This window comes from Primulina tabacum, chromosome 6, assembly GCF_025594145.1.
Source record: "Primulina tabacum isolate GXHZ01 chromosome 6, ASM2559414v2, whole genome shotgun sequence".
Lineage (NCBI taxonomy): Eukaryota > Viridiplantae > Streptophyta > Magnoliopsida > Lamiales > Gesneriaceae > Primulina > Primulina tabacum.
Window position 1 is genome coordinate 37,402,261 of NC_134555.1, and position 11,723 is coordinate 37,413,983.

The following is an 11,723-nucleotide window of genomic DNA, read 5'->3' on the forward strand; positions in this document are numbered from 1 at the left end:
CCAGGTGGAAAAGGATCATGGAATCATCAACAAACACTGTTTTTAGACCTCCCGTATTGGATGGATCAAACTATGCATTATGGAAAGTAAAGATGAGGATTTTTATTAAATCAATTGAAGAAAGAGCTTGGCAGCGTGTACTTGATGGTTGGAGTCCACCAAAGATTGAGGATGCTGATGGAGACACTCGGCTCAAACCTGAAAGTACATGGACAATCGATGAAGTGCAAGCGTCAAATTTTAATTCCAAGGCTCTCAATGCTATATTCTCGTCTGTTGACACAAGGATGTTTAATTTAATCACCAATTGTGTTTGTGCCAAAGAAGCTTGGGATATACTTCAGAAACATTGTGAAGGATCCGAGAGTGTGCGTAAAACTAGGCTAAGGATGGTGACATCAAAATTTGAAAGCCTGAGAATGGAGGACAAGGAGTCTATTCTTGAATATGATAGCCGGTTGAGACAACTTTCTAATGAAGCTCACAGTCTTGGAGATCCCATGTCCAATGAAAGATTGGTGAACAAAGTTTTAAGATCTCTACCTGAGAAATTTAATGTCAAAGTTTGTGCAATTGAAGAATCTAAAGACACTTCAACAATCAACCTGGATGAATTAATGAGTTCCCTCAGAACTTTTGAGATGAATCTTGATTTACAAAAGAAGGATAAAGGGAAGACAATAGCCCTTGAAGTTTCAACTGACTCTTATGATGAAATCCTTCAAATATCTAAAGAAGTGAATGAATCTGATTTAGGTGAAGATTCTATCTCTCTAATTACTAAAAAATTCGGTGATTACTTGAAGAAAATGAGAGAGAAGAAGAAAATTGGACAAAAATCTGTGTTGCCCAATATCACCACTTCTGCAAAAGCTCAAAAGTTTACTCCTATGAAAGGACAATTTCGACCAAAAACTGAATTGCGAATCCAATCAAATGTCAGAAATTTGGACTCAGTACAATGCAGAGAGTGTTCTGGATTTGGACACTATGCCAATGAGTGTGCCAATCGACTTCGGAGAAACAAAGGCATGGCTGTCACTTTGAGTGATGAAGAGTCTGATGATGATCAAGGATCAAATGAATCTGAAAAACACACATCGTTGTCTGCTGTGATCAAGGAGAAGCGTTCAATGCAAATCAATCCTTTGGGTGTTGCCACAGGTGTTGCAATACCTGGTCGCAACATCTCTTCAAATTCAGTGTGTCTTAATTCTACAACCCTTGGTGAATCAAATCAGTCTGAAAACCAAGAAGTAGATGATGATGAAGTCACTCTGGAAAGTGTGCAGACAATGTATGAAGAATTGTATGAAGACTGGATCAAAAGAAATAAAGTGAATGCAATTCTCTCCAAAGAGAACACTGAGCTGAAGTCACAAGTATCACGACTTGAAGTAATCTTAAGTAAGAAAGATCTGGAATTATACAAAGTCAAGGAAGAGCTTGGAGAAGCAACTCAAATTCTTGCGAAGCTTAATTCAAGTTCATCCAAACTTGATTCACTCTTGATGATTGGAAAGAATGACAAAGCTGGACTTGGTTATACGAATCACCAATTTGAAATAGGAGAGTCTTCCAACACTGAAAGAAAACCAACTGTCTTTGTCAAAGGAAGTGCTGAAATCTCGAATGCTACATACACTAAAAAAGGTGTTTCATCAAAGAGGCAAATATCTACAAAGAAGTCCAAGTCCAGAAAACGCCACTTTATCTGCCACTATTGCTTTAGACCTGGTCATATCAAACCCTATTGTTTTAAATTGAGAGATGACTACAAAAGATGGGAATCTGAACAGGTGTTGCCACAGGTGTTGTACAACATCCGACGTAACACTGCCAATAGGAAACCATCGGTAAAAAAGGTTTGGGTGCCAAAGGCTAATATTCAATGTTCTGTTATTTATACTTCGTTAAAAACTAACATTGCAGGAATATGGTACTTTGACAGTGGCTGTTCACGCCACATGACAGGTTCTAAAGACTATTTGACTGACTATGTTGAACTAAGGAATGGTCATGTGACATATGGTGGAGGTGCTAAAGGAAGAATAGCTGGCAAAAGGACCTTGAATGTTGATGGACTGCCTAGTCTACACAATGTGTTTTATGTCGAAGGACTTAACTCAAACTTAATAAGCATAAGTCAACTTTGTGATGATGGTTTACATGTTAAGTTTGATAAAGACAATTGTGAAGTTTTTGATAATATTGATACATGTATTTTGACAGGTACAAGGTCGACTGACAATTGTTATCAACTTGGAGAGGACCCTGTGTGCAATCATTCAAAAGTAAGTGAACTAAACTTGTGGCATCAAAAATTGGGTCATGCAAACTTCAAGACATTAAAGAACCTTGGTAAGTACGATGCTGTGAGAGGTATGCCTAATTTATCCTCTGGAATTCCTTATGTTTGTGGTGCATGTCAAAAGGGTAAGCAAACACGTGTTCCCCATCAAGTGTTGCAACACTGTGGAACAACACGGTGTCTTGAACTCTTGCACATGGATCTTATGGGTCCAATGGAAGTGGAAAGCCTTGGAGGTAAGAAGTATTCATGTGTTTGCGTGGATGATTTCTCTCGCTTTAAATGAGTAAGTTTTCTTAGAGAAAAATCCGACACATTTGCTGTTTTTAAGAAATTACATGCTAAGATTACTAATCTACATGATTTGAGGGTTGGTAAGATAAGGACCGATCATGGTAAAGAATTTGAAAACTCACACTTTATATCATTCTGTGAAAAGAGAGGGATAACTCATGAATTTTCGGCCCCTAAGACTCCTCAACAAAATTGAATAGCCGAAAGGAAGAATAGGACACTGCAAGAAATGGCTAGGGTCATGTTGAGTTCAAAGAATATTTCAAAACGATTTTGGGCCGAGGCCTTAAACACAGCATGTCATATTTCAAACCGTGTGTACTTAAGGAGTGGTTCTACTATGACATCCTATGAAATCATCATGGGAAAGAGGCCAAACCTGAAGTACTTTCATGTTTTTGGGTGTGTATGTTATGTTTTGAATGACCGAGACCATCTTGCAAAGTTTGACTCTAAAAGTGACAAGTGTTTATTTCTTGGTTATTCATCCAATAGTCGTGCATATCGCGTGTATAATCTCAGAACAAGAACGACTATGGAATCTATTAACGTTGTTTTTGACGATCTTGCAGATCTAACGGGAAAAACAATCGAGGACGATATTGATGGGCTACTGAACATAAGTGAGACACTGCCTAACACAGATGTTGCACCCGGTGTTGTAACACCTGAGACAACACCTGCACTGGCAGAATCAAATGATGAACAAGGAGAATATACTGAAAATGATGATGTTGTAACCAATGAAGGGATTGATATTCCCAGTAAGATTCAGAAAAATCATCCATCATCTCAGATCATTGGAGAAGCATTTGGAGGAATGCAAACTAGAAGAAAGGAGAAGGTAGATTATCGGAAAATGATGGGTCTAGTATCCATGACTTCCGTATACTCTCAAGTAAGCCATTCTTGTTTTGTTTCGCTCATTGAACCCAAAAATATAAATGAAGCCTTAAAAGATGAATTTTGGGTTGATGCGATGCATGAGGAACTTGAACAATTTGTTAGGAATGATGTGTGGGATTTGGTTCCCAGACCTGATAATGTGAATGTTATTGGAACCAAATGGATTTTTAAAAACAAAACTGATGAATCTGGGATTGTTGTGAGAAATAAAGCTAGGTTAGTTGCTCAAGGGTATACTCAAATTGAAGGAATTGATTTTGATGAGACATTTACCCATGTTTCCCGGATTGAGTCAGTCCGACTTTTACTTGCTATCGCTTGTCACATGGACATAAAACTATATCAAATGGATGTGAAAAGTGCCTTTTTGAACGGCATTTTGAATGAAGAAGCTTATGTAAGCCAACCTAAAGGGTTTGAAGATCCAAACCACTCGAACCATGTCTACAAGTTGAAGAAGGCACTTTATGGACTTAAACAAGCTCCACGAGCATGGTATGGTAGGCTTACTGAATATCTGCTTGACTTAGGCTTCAAACGAGGTGAGGTTGATAAAACCATTTTTATTCAAAAATCGAAGCATGATATTCTTGGGTGTCAAATTTATGTGGATGACATCATTTTTGGTGCTTCTTCTCAAAAGCATGTTAATGAATTTGTTAAATGCATGTCTACCACATTTGAAATGAGCATGGTAGGAGAATTAAGTTTCTTTCTTGGATTGCAAATTAAACAAATGCATGATGGTATCTTTCTGTGTCAATCCAAGTATGCCAAGAATTTGGTGAAGAAATTTTCTACCGAGAACACTAAACACATGAAAACACCAATGGGGTCGACTGAAAAATTGTCCAAAGACGATGTTGCTGCAGGTGTTGACAACACCCAGTATCGCAGAATCATAGACAGTCTTCTTTACTTAAGTGCAAGTCGTCCCGACATCATGTTTAGTGTATGTTTGTGCGCCAGGTACCAGGCTGATCCTAAAGTCACTCATTTAAAAGCTGTCAAAAGAATTTTGAGATATATAGCCGGGACAGTTAACTTAGGTTTGTGGTACACCAAAGAAACAAACACAAATCTAGTGGGGTTTAGTGATGCTGACTGGGCTGGAAATCTAGATGATAGGAAGAGTACCACTGGAGGATGTTTTTATCTAGGTAACAATTTGGTGTCATGGTATAGTAAAAAGCAAAATTGTGTATCTCTGTCCACTGCTGAATCTGAATATGTTGCAGCTGCTAGCTGTTGTTCACAAATTTTGTGGATGAATCAAATGATTAAAGACTATGGTTACAACAGTGACACCTTAATTGTATACTGTGACAATTCAAGTGCAATTGATATTTCAAAAAATCCAGTACAACACTCTCGAACGAAACACATAGACATTAGACATTATTTTATTCGAGATTTGGTTGATAAGGGTACAATTCGAATGGAATTTGTTAGAACTGAGAACCAACTGGCTGATATTTTTACAAAACCATTGGATTTTGAGAGATTTTCCAATCTTAGGAAGTCTCTCAGCTTGTGTGCACAATGATCACTCACGGATGTTGTCCTCGGTGTTACAACACCTGTGGACAACACTCAGCATGCATGTGCATTTTATTTTTAGGATGCTAGACATATTGCATACATCATGTTTTGCGTGAAGCCTGTACAAGTGAAGGATACTGAATGGTGTGCTCTCAGTTGTGAATCAAACTTTCTATCAAAATTTTCTAAAGTATGGAGTGTGCTGAATCTAAGTCATTAAGCTGTGAGGATGTTCGTGTACCACATGATCTTGTCCAATGTAGAAAATGACTTAGAAAATTCTTGAGCAATAAGGTGAAAAATAGAAAAGAAAAAAAAATGTTGTTTAGAAGAAAATGGAAAAAGCTACCTAGAGGAGTCCAATGAAGACCGTTCTTCTAGTGTGGGAGCTACCACTTCTAATTCAAAATACAGATGGAAAAAGCTACCTAGAGGAGTCCTATGAAGACCGTTCTTCTAGAGTGGGAGCTACCATGTCTGAATTAAAAATGTTCAAGAAAGTTTGAGTCCAACTTGTGAGTGTTGCCAAGAGGTGTTGCCAACACCTAAGTACAGACTGATCACAGTTTGATCACATGCGTGTGCATTTCATTTTTGATCATACTTTAGGCATATATTTAAGTCATTCATACTGCTGTTATGTGAATTCATCATGACCAGTGGGCTATCAGTTTTTAATTCATGAAATACGAAGAAAACCCTAACCGACTTAATTTTGAAATTTCTTGATTTCTAACTGTTTGTGGGGTTAATTCGACGTGGTGTTTTATCCTGCCTGATTTCTTGAAATAATGATGGCACTGTTTCAAAAAGTTACCGTTGGGTGAGAGTAAAAATTGAGTTGAAAAGGTGCTGAAGTTGTGGCTCAACAGAATGTTACCGTTGGAGAGTTATGCTTAAATAATTAGGAATGGACAAAGAATAACTTTACTGTTTAGTATTTTCCCTCATATTCTAAAATTTCTCCTGCCCTCACTATTCATTGTTTTTGCTTAAAATATCTCTGTTCTTCGGGATTTTCTGTGTCCTTCGAACCTATCTACTTCTTTTGTTCTTGATTTCGCAGATGGCTGGCTTCGATCCTCACGACATTAAGAGTGAAATGGGTGCGAGCATGGGTGGAAAATCACCTGACACAACACCCACAGCCGAAACCAATGTTGAGGGGATGGAAATTGTGGGCGTGTCAGAAGAACCAACTCCGCTGGAAATGATCGCTCCTGGTGAACCTGGGAACGAGATCAATGTCGAGAATCCACCGGACTTTGAAGTCTTGAATAAAGCTTTTCCCACTGCTCCTATGCGCCGAAGGTCAAAGAGACAAGCAGGGTTCGATCCTGACTTTGTTCCAACCAAGAAACCACGGGCATCTACCTCCTCAAATCTTCTGGACCCTGATTTCTCATCTGGGGACGACTCCAATGATGATGATTTTGAGTTGGTGGCTCGCCCCAAACCAACTGTTGCTGCAAAGGAACCTGGTTCTACTTCTGGTATTCAAAAACAAAACCCCATCACAGATACTCAAAATGTTGCAGAAGAAAGAGTTCCTGATGAGCCTTTAGAAGATGAACAATCTCTGGCCGAGTTTCTCGCTCACCTTAAGGAAGAAAAGGCTGCCAAGAAACAAATTTCTAAGGATGATGAACCTGATTCAGAAATGATGAAGGAGTTTGAGCAAAACCGACCTGGAGCTTCTTCCTCTTCATCGTCTGTATCTGACTTTGAATCTGAGGAACAGGGTGATGCTGAATCTGAGGATATTGGCTCTGAAGCTAGTGAGTCTTCTGATGATGTTGCTGCTACTGCTGCCGGTGTTGAGGTGGATGTTGACAACACCGAGCGCCATATTGACTCGGCTGACTATGATTTAAGTAAGTCTTTTTCCCCCAAATTTTATTCTGAGGATGCCTTGGCATTATGGCCGCTGTTTGTTCAGAGAGAGCTGATTGAGGAGAAAAATATTGATGTTAATGCATATGGGAAATACAATTTGATTGAGTTTCTCAAGAACCGAAGGTTGCTATCCACAGTCACTACTGTTATGCCTTACTGTCGCCGTGTAGTGTTAGAATTCTACTGCAATCTCCTGGGCAGTGTTGGAGATGAGGAATCGGTGAAGTATGGGAGAGTGTTTGTTCGTGATCGTATCTACAAGTTCCCACCTTCTGTGATCAATGCATTCTACAACACTCAGGATATTGAGGAAGTTGAAGAGGATCTGGACATAAATGTTGTAACCTCTGTGCTCACTGGGGGCCTGCTCAAAGTATTCCCTTATTATCCCAAGAAGTTGAGTGCTGCTAATCTCACTTCTTTTTTCTCCGTGCTGCACAAGACATCAATCTGGAATTGGACACCGTCAACCAATTCTACTACTGTGACTAGATCTCAGGCCCTGGTGTTGTTTGCTATTGGTACTGAAAGGGCCTTTAACTTTGGAAATCTGGTGTTCAGGACAGCATTGCAATATGCTGAAGGAGACTTCAAGAAAACAAAGCTGCCCTACCCTTCACTGATTTATGGAATCTTGGAATCTCAAGGTTTCATTAAGGATATTGATGAAGATCATTGCCCTGTCAAAGATCCTCTGAAGATTTCTCCTGCTTATTTCAAAGGCAACAGAAAGATCGATCTGCCTTGGCTGCATTCAAATGTTACTCCGGATGTTGGCAACACTGATGATACAACATCTGAACATGTGCCTGAGACAGCTGAACAGCCACCTACAGATGTTCCTCCTACTGGTTATGTCACACTGTCTATCTCCTACATTCAAGCTCAGATTGCCTATGGTCGACAACAGATTGAAAATGCCAAGAAAACCATTGAACATTATGAAAATCAAGTGGCTGACTATGAGCTTCTGCTGGGTGAAAGTGTCCATTCTGGACAAAAAAGGGGAGTAGATACAGATATAGCTGGAACCAGTGGAGCAAAAATGGTGGAGCAAAAATGGCTGATGATGATGGCAGTAATGAAGGATAATGAGATTTTGAGTTTTTTTTTCTCTCTTGATGGTTTTAGTATTTTAGTTGTCCTTTTATTCTCTCTGATCTTTGTCCCTCCTGATTAATGAACTATTTCGGTGTTTTGATCTGAATGTTGCAACATCTAACATACAACACCTGAGTGAACTGTATTTTTCATCAGGGGAAGGCTTAACGGTAGAATTCAGGGGGAGTCAACTAAAGTTGGCTGAGTCACTGATTTGCTAACTCAGGGGGAGCTGAGATATACAACCATTTTTGGGTTGTTTTGTCCAGAAAGGCAAAAAGGGGGAGATTGAAAGGAATTTTATTCCTTGATATATTTTCTTTTTTTATCTTTAATATTTTGTCTTTCTAGACATGAGGATAATCTCGAAATTGATCTCGTATAAATTCAATATGTGATATAAGACTATATTTGATATGACTCTTAATATCTTTAAGATATGATATCACAATATCTTTAAGATATTATCCTTGTTTTAAAAAGAGTTTGTTTCCTAATGAAATTGGTTTTTCTATGTTAAATAGGACTCAAAGGAGAAGAAACAAAAAGAGGAGGGGGACGATATAGAGCAAAAAACTTTCGGAGAGACAGAGATGCATTTGTACGAAGAAAATATTTTCTGATTGAAGCAATCTCGCGTCGTTGATAAAGTGTTGCTGTGAAGTGCTGACTACATCTGAAGACAACACCTAATCACTGTTTTGATTAGTGGGCTGATTTTTGAAGACTTTTTCACTTCTCAGTTGATGCATCCTATGTATTTTGGTTATACGGTTTGTTAGAGGTTTAGGATGCAATTTGTTACTCGCCTTAATAAGGGAGTTGTTTTATTCTTTCACTAGTATTAGTTTTTGTAAACTTACAAGGTTTTCTAGTGAATTATTTTGCCCTGAGGCACCGCACAAGTATTTTATACTTGTGCATAATTTATCTCTCGTATCTCATATTATTGTCATTCCAGTTGTGTGTTAATGTGTTAAACTATAATTTCCGCTGTATGTTGTCGTGGGTGTTACAACACCTACATTCTGATACACACAACACTCACCCTCGTCACATTCACCCAGTGGAAACGGAACTTTCACAGACGATCACAGATTGTCTAAGGAACCAAGTGACTTCATAGGTCCCCGCTATCAAATATACGGTTAGGTGGTAAGTACTTGAAAATTTGAAGAGAAAGTTTGACTATCATGTATATATATTTGTACCTCTTTCACCATACCATTTTTGGGCACATTCTGTTTAAAGAAAGTTCATATGGGATTCTTGATTAGATTTTGTAGAGCGAGCTTATTGGTCCCTATTTTCGAATTGGTGATAAGAGAAAAGTTACTAACAAACGAGAATTATGGCAAAATCGTCCAAAGCTAGAGAAAGATCATAAAGAGATTTGAATCCAGCAAATCTGATATAATTGTTGCGTACTCGACCAAGCTACATTAAATGAGGTTTCTATATAACAGACGGCATTCATTTAAAGCAAAAGAAACAATTGAAAATTGAAAAAAAAAATGTCTTTAAACTTCGAAGCAGCAAAAAATTGATCACCCTTACTTTCTGCATCCATGATAATCTCTACATTGACTTCTGCCTTTGAATTTGCAGCATATATACATCAACATTTGTTGTGAATAGGGTCTGGTCCTCGTCGAAACCTTCTCTTTTTCGATTGATATGGAGCGAAACTCGTAGCAGGTTCTGGGGCGATACTCGTGGGCACATTCAATTCTTGCAAGGCATCAACACGTGGTATACTGGCACTTCTCAATCCCGAAGCTCGGTCAGTTCGAATACACAAGCACCCAACGCAAAAAAATATGAGAAGGATGATGATCTTGCAAGCCATGCTGCTCATATTTTGCACTACAAAAACAACTTCTTGCTGAAAAAAGAATGATGAAAGAATAAGAGTTCTGTCTTGAAGTGTGCCTCTTGGTGTTTCTAATGTCTTATTTGCACCTCGTTTTCTTTTGGGGTTAAAGCAATAAAGCACAAAGGGCCCCATAACATATCGAGAAGTTAAGATTTATCCCAATCATGAGCCTGTCAAAGTAGCAACTGAAGACTGTTTTAGAAGACTCTGACAGGTTTGAACAAAAGAATGTATGGAAACATCATTGTTTAGAAGCCAAGATTCTTGCCTTGGTTCCCCACATTTGAACAATCCTTGTCCTTTTTTGCCTTTGCTCTTTTTGGACCAATTCAAAAACTTGGCGGATAATGTTACCAAGAATGGTTCAAATTCATGTGTTAGCTTTTTGGACTTACCTCCAGATTCAATTATTAGTGGGCCGTGGGCGTACGTGATGTGTGGGGTCGTGAGAAAAATGGAAAAATAAGTAAATTTTTTTTTATATATGATGTCTATTGCGAGAAGCTCAAAATAGTGAGAATATATATTTTTATAATATAAGTGATCAAAATATTATTGATTTAAAAAAAAAAAAGAAGAAGAAGAAGAATGAATTGACATTTCGTGGTAGAATTGATAGACAAGCCAAACAATAAAATAAAATAAAAGTGCCACGGAAAATTTTAAAATTCCTAAAAATACAGAGAATTTGCATTATGCAGTAATCCAATAGTTAATAGCAAAAACTTGTGTGAGACAGTTTCACATGTTGTATTTTGTGAGACGGATATCTTATTTGGGTCATCCATGAAAAAGTATTACTTTTTTATGTTAAGAGTATTATTTTTATTGTGAATATCGGTAGGGTTGACCGGCCTCACAGATAAGGATTCGTGAGACCGTCTCACAAGAGACCTACTCATAGTTAATAACATTTCAGTATTATAATATTTTTTAATGTTTTAAATCAGGATTTGAATCTATTCCATATCCATTTAACTATTTAATTTTAAGGCAAAAACTTGTGTGAGACAGTCTCACGGGTCGTATTTTGTGAGACGGATATTTTATTTGGCTCATCCATGAAAAAATATTATTTTTATGTTAAGAATATTACTTTTTATTGTGAATATCAGTAGGGTTGATCCGTCTCACAGATAAAGATTCGTGAGATTGTATCACGAGAGACCTAGTCTAATTTTAACAGCATTGTTTTGCTAAGTATTAATTCAAACTAATTCGCTATAATTATCAAATTATTTTGAAATACATTAAAAGGCATATAAACGAAGTGTTGATTTTTTTAAACTTATATTAAACATCATTATCATGATGTAACTGGAATGAAGATAAGTCAATAATCTAATCAAGACATGGATGGATACACGGAACATACATACATGTATACGTATATGACAATATACTATTTGTTGCATCAATCATTTAGCTCGAGGTCTATATATAATAATTGAAGTTATATATTATTTTGTTATTTATACCTTTCAATTTATTATCATCTTATATGTATATTTTATTAATTGTATATTTATTATTGGCTTGTTTTGGAAAGTTGGATAATTCTCTTATTTGATGTTTTGAATATAATGGTCACTTTATCTTACAAGATTGAGATATGATTTTGTTGTGTTTAATTTTGGTAAGGATACATATTTTATCTCATGATATATTTGAATAACATATATACATATATTTCATTTTGATATTTTGAGATTTGATGTTAATTATCTTGATTATCTCATATTTTAGGAAAAAGATGTATGTGTTTGTTTGATAAGGTGGATGAATAGGTATTGGAAA

At 37.2% G+C, this 11,723-nt stretch overlaps 1 long non-coding RNA gene across 2 annotated transcripts; it reads left to right on the forward strand.

The window, feature by feature from the left end:
- Positions 1-9,132: 9,132 nt before the first annotated feature.
- LOC142548176 (uncharacterized) lies at positions 9,133-10,397 on the forward strand. 2 transcript variants are annotated; one of them, XR_012820928.1, is made up of 2 exons: positions 9,133-9,205; positions 9,659-10,397. It is a non-coding gene; the product is annotated as an uncharacterized LOC142548176 (long non-coding RNA). The 2 variants fall into 2 exon arrangements; XR_012820929.1 differs by having other exon boundaries at positions 9,134-9,197.
- Positions 10,398-11,723: the final 1,326 nt, after the last annotated feature.